The following is a 5,875-nucleotide window of genomic DNA, read 5'->3' on the forward strand; positions in this document are numbered from 1 at the left end:
ACCAGGTAAAAGATTACTGAAGGGTTTAAAATGACTACTGCCCATAGTAAGTACTATGTAACTATTAGCTATTTATACAACGGTGACCAATAGAAAAATGGAAGTTAAAAAGACTTCCACAAAAAGAATGGCAGAAAATATTTCTAAAGGAAGATGACTGACAACCTCCAGAAAATAGACTAGAAAGGGGCGGAATCACATGTAAACACAGTGCTATAAGGCTAAGTAGTCAATTAACTATCTACTACTTATAAAATAAGTAAATACTGAGAAATAATCATCAGCTAATTGTAAAAACAAACATCTATCATCCAATTGTGCAAGAGGGGAGTGTGTTTGATTGGAAGTCAGGAGACCTTAAATTCTCTTCCTAGATTTACCGCTGACCAGCCTTGAAATTAAAAGTATTTGAGAATCAGTTTTTTATATTTGAAATTGGGGAGATGGAAGGTCTAGGGAGAAGGGCAGGTTCATTAACGAGCTCACTCACCAGCGCGGCTCTGTAACTTTACAAACCAAAATGCTGTGAACGGCTGTCCTCGTTAGGCCCGTACGCAAAAGAGGGCGCCCGCGAGAGCGGCTGAGATTTACCGGAGCCGATTTGACTTTCATTACCCAAAAAATCCACACGGTGGCGATAACACTGAACTGAAAGTGAATTCAGAGTGGAAATTCTCAGGAGCCGTATTCTTCAACGGCCAGTGTTTGCAGATTTCCCTTTCCCTGATTTCATGATGTCACCGAGGACACAGAAGCTGGCGGAACAAAGGCCGTCCACAAAGCAATGACGGTGATGGCAATGACTCCCACGCGAGAACCGACTGTGATCCAGACTCTTGGCAATCCTCACAGCCATGCAAAGGAGACTTTACCATTCTCTACCTCATTTTACAGAAAAACTAGAAAGACAGAAGTCAAGTAAATGATCTAAGGTAACCGAGTTAGTGAGTGACCTAGGCAGAATTCAAACCTTAGTCTAGGGTCAATGTCATGGTTCTTTCATCACAGCTTGCTAACAGCTCTGAAGAAAGCCGGTTTGACTAACACAAAGTGGTCTTTCTTCCTAACCATCTTCCGCACTGATGTATAGAAATGAGAATTTTGCCATTTTTTTTCACAACTGAAAAGAAGCTTAAAAAAGTCTATTCATTTTTATCACAGGATAATATTAATAACTCTCCCAGCCACAATTAAATGATGATTGCATAGCTACAGCAATTTCAATTTTAGTGTTTATATCTGGTCACTGACATTTCTTCCCTGCTGCTTAAATGAGGCAGGAACATTTCCTCATTGACTGTCATCTTAAGGCACGCTGAGTTAGAAATAACACAATTCCATTCAAATCGAGTGAGAGGGGAAGAAAGATGGTTTTTCAGTGTAATTATGGGTCATTTCAAAGAACCCAAGAAGTTTCTTTTTTTTTTTTTTTTTTTGGAGACGGAGTTTTGTTGTTACCCAGGCTGGAGTGCAATGGCACGATCTCGTCTCACCGCAACATCCGCCTCCTGGGTTCAAGCAATTCTCCTGCCTCAGCCTCCTGAGTAGCTGGGATTACAGGCACGCGCCACCATGCCCAGCTAATTTTTTGTAGTTTTAGTAGAGACGGGGTTTCACCATGTTGACCAGGATGGTCTCGATCTCTTGACCTCGTGATCCACCCGCCTCGGCCTCCCAAAGTGCTGGGATTACAGGCTTGAGCCACCGCGCCCGGCCCCCCAAGAAGTTTCTTTAAGCGATACAGAAGATTAGATTCAACAACTGGAAAACTATAAGAATTACACAGTTAGTCAAACTTATGCTATCTTTCTTTCCATGTTCTCCAGTCCATGGTTTTCTTAATATCCTTGGGCTATTGCGCTTTTCTGTTGACTGCCTTTCTCTTCTCCAGACTCCGCAGTTCCTGAATTCCCACATCCTCAGCTTAAGTGCCTATCAGAGACTGAGCTATATCTGTGCATTTTGGTCCCTAACCTCTGAGAGAAGGAATCCAATATGGCCTGGCTACCGCTGTTGAGCAGCTAAATGCAAACAAAGGTGATGGCTATCAAAGCAGTATATTCTGAGAAACACAGATGCCCCAGGGGACGTATGTTATGACTGGCTACATGTCTTTTTGAGAGGTTAAAAAGAAACAATTTATTTCCCAGAAGAAATTCTCAACCATTTGGCATGTTCAGATTTTCCCCCTGTATCTATGGTAATAACACTCAAAAAAACCATACTTTTGGATACAGATTTTAACAGTTTTTCAGAATATTTGAAGATGGGCCAAAATTATAATATTCTGAATTCATATTTACATTTATACCTCAGTCTATTTTTAGAATATATTGTTTTTTTAAAAATGTACCGAGGCCGCCATCATGAACGACACAGTAACTATCCGCACTAGAAAGTTCATGACCAACCGACTACTTCAGAGGAAACAAATGGTCATTGATGTCCTTCACCCCGGGAAGGCAACAGTGCCTAAGACAGAAATTCGGGAAAAACTAGCCAAAATGTACAAGACCACACCGGATGTCATCTTTGTATTTGGATTCAGAACTCATTTTGGTGGTGGCAAGACAACTGGCTTTGGCATGATTTATGATTCCCTGGAATATGCAAAGAAAAATGAACCCAAACACAGACTTGCAAGACATGGCCTGTATGAGAAGAAAAAGACCTCAAGAAAGCAACGAAAGGAACGCAAGAACAGAATGAAGAAAGTCAGGGGGACTGCAAAGGCCAATGTTGGCGCTGGCAAAAAGTGAGCTGGAGATTGGATCACAGCCGAAGGAGTAAAGGTGCTGCAATGATGTTGTCTATGGCCGTTGTGGATTTTTCACGAGAAGCTTAATAAACTAAAAACTTTCATGTGAAAAAAAAAAAAATGTACCTTGCTGGGTGCAGTGGCTCACGCTTGTAACCCCAACACTTTCTGAGGCCGGGGCAGGAGGATCACTACGAATCCAGGAGACCCGTTGGAGACCAGCCTGGGCAGCATAGTGAGACCCTGTCTCTACAAAAAAATTAAAAACTAGCCAGGCAATGGCACATGCCTGTAACCCTAACTACTTGGGAGGCTGAGGTGAAAGGATCTGTCTGAGCCCAAGAGTTCAAGGCTGCAGCGAGCTATGATCATGGCGCTGCATTCCAGCCTAGGAGACACAGTGCAACCCAAGATGGTGTCGCTGAAATAGGTTACCATTTGCAATGAGTATTTTTTTTTTTTTTTCCTGGAGAACAGTCCTTAAATAATAAAGCAGGGCCAGGCACAGTGGCTCATGCCTGTAATCCCAGCATTTTTGGAGGCTGAGATCAAAAGATTGCTTGAGCCCAGAAGGCTGAGGCTATAGTAAGCCATGATTGTACCACTGCACTACAGCCTGGATGACAGAGCAAGACCTTGTCCTAGGGAAAATAAATAATAATAAAGTATATCTAGCAAGAATATTTAATGTCCTGATTAGAAGCAGGTGAGTGAATTTTTTAAATGACATTCTGAAGTTGTTTACAACCAACATTTATTATTATTCTTAGCAAAAGAGAAAGGTAAAAGTCACCAATGCATTATAAGTGTAAACTGTTATCAAAAGCTAAATTACATGCTGCTTATGCCCTAGATCAGTGGTTCCCAAACTATAGTACCCTCTAGAATTGCCTAAAGGCCTTGTTAAAACCTGAATTGCTGTCTGCCAGCCACCTTCTTCCCCTTCAAATTTTTGACTCATTAGGCCTGGGGTAAACAGTCAAAACATCTGCATCTCACAAATTCCCAGACGATACAGTGCTGCTAACCTGGGATTGCACTTTGAGAACTCTTGCTCTAAGCTCAGGACAGAGAGACCATTTCTAACTGACATTTTTCTAGGTTTATGACAGAGGTATACCAGACACAACCAAATGTACCAAAAACCAAAATCACACAAATATACAGCAAAATTTTTCACTGGCCTACTTCTCAAGATCTATTTACAATTGGGGACAACGGTGGTCAGGAGAGTTAAAAAAAAAAAATACATAGGTGCATTCACAAATGACATCCTCCATACTCTCAAAGGTAAGTGAAAGCTCAGAAGCTGGAGTCAAGGCTAGTACTGGACAAAATGAAAGGGAGACACTACGAGCTCACACTGACACGTTTGTGAAGGAGCGTGGTATAAGGGAATCATTACAGCTTTTGTTGTCAGGCTAACCGGTGTTTAACCAGCATTTACTAAATATGGAATCTGAGGATTTACCTAACTCTCGGAGAACGTTTGTTCGACTGTATACTTGTTTTCATAATAACTATTTAAAGTGATCTTGAGAACACTATCAGATAACATAAACTAAAATGCCTAGCACATAGTAGCACTCACAGGTTATAATGCCTAGCACTCACAGAAGCCATCATACATTACTTTAGGGTCCTATTAAGTTCAAGGAACTCAACTAGGTTATTTTATCCTAACAAAAGTTTTTTCAGTCGTCATCACCATAACTATCATGATTCCTATTTAAAAAAAAAAAAAAAAATTACAAGACTGCTTAGGCAAAAATTCAAAGTCAAACCCGCAATAATTTGAAGCCAAATGTTTGCACAAAGATGAGTTATCTTACACCTCTTGTAGGTTGCATGTCAAGTCCCTGGAGTTATGAAACAGAGGTCTCATTGCAGAATAACTTCCTCATTTCCTCAGTATTCCAAGTCCTCCTCTTTATCTTTCTTCTTTCTAAGTAATGATCACTACTTTTATTTATTATTCCATCAGGACCTCGTTGGCAGACCTCATTAAACAAGCATAAGATGCAGGAAAGTTTATTTTGGGTAACTTATCTCCATTGTTTCCTTCATTGTTTCAATAATTCTTTAGTCTTTCTTGTATTAGATTTGTTCCCAGAGGGAGAGTGGGATCTGACCTTGAACTTCTTTTACAAGGTAGATTCTCATCTTCTCACACTATTTATGCAACAAACACAACAGAGGCTGTTTTATTAAACTAGTTTACATTATATTGTCAGTGATATAAAATGACATAAATGCCTTTTTGAGGACATTTTCATCCTTACCTACACTCCCCTTATGCCAATATCCTTGCCATCTCTCCCAAAATACTATGTTTGTCAAAGTGTCACTCAGATGTCATTCCTTCATGCTTCTTTGTCTTATTCCCAGATTTTTCTTTGCCTCCAAACACCTACAATACTGCGAGTAACTTTTTTGTGTTCTTTGCTTGCTTCACTTCCTATATTAGATGCTGCTTGTCTTCTCTTTTCCTCCACGAGATTGTGTTTTTTCTTGTGTATGAACATTTACTCCCTTATCATTCTTTTGCAGATCACTTTTAGTTGGGCCCGCTTCAGGAGCTGCAGAGACTGGCGAGACACCAGAAGTTCATAATCTGTGATGTCAGAAGAAGCTTCGAGAAGCTGGGGAGGCTTTAGAAGGAAGGTAAAGTATAATCCCAGTCTTAAAAACATAATGAAAACTCTCAGGTGTGCAAACAAGAAAGAGTATTCCAGACAGATGAAATAGTCTGTAAAAACGTATGAAGCCGTGACAGCACATGGGTAAAAAGAGGATTTCTAGAGCAGGCAATACGTTTACCCAGAGACAGAAGATCCGACACAGGAATGCCTCCACTAATCTGTGTGTAGACATGCTTGGCATCACTTCAAGGTTCTCCTTCATGCTGAGCTCAGATGTGACCCCAGAGCTCTTAATGAATCAGTCCAGGCAACCACTGCTAATCCACTGAAGTTTTCACAAGATATGAAACCTCTTTACCAAATCCAGACTAACTAAAATGTATGAGATTCTATTTGTGAAAATTTCAGTCTCCTGGGGCATATATTTTACGGTAGATGAAGTTTTAATGTCAATAATTCAAATGAGTTCTTATTG

At 40.4% G+C, this 5,875-nt stretch overlaps 1 pseudogene across 1 annotated transcript; it reads left to right on the plus strand.

The window, feature by feature from the left end:
• The first annotated feature begins 2,358 nt into the window (after positions 1–2,358).
• LOC116534147 lies at positions 2,359–2,866 on the plus strand (annotated as a pseudogene). The gene has a single exon (XR_004261603.1). The product of XR_004261603.1 is annotated as a 40S ribosomal protein S24 pseudogene (transcript).
• The last annotated feature ends 3,009 nt before the right edge of the window (positions 2,867–5,875 follow it).

The sequence above is a fragment of the Sapajus apella genome, unplaced genomic scaffold (genome assembly GCF_009761245.1).
Source record: "Sapajus apella isolate SASKATOON/1434 unplaced genomic scaffold, GSC_monkey_1.0 scaffold86, whole genome shotgun sequence".
In the NCBI taxonomy this organism is placed as follows: Eukaryota; Metazoa; Chordata; class Mammalia; order Primates; family Cebidae; genus Sapajus; species Sapajus apella.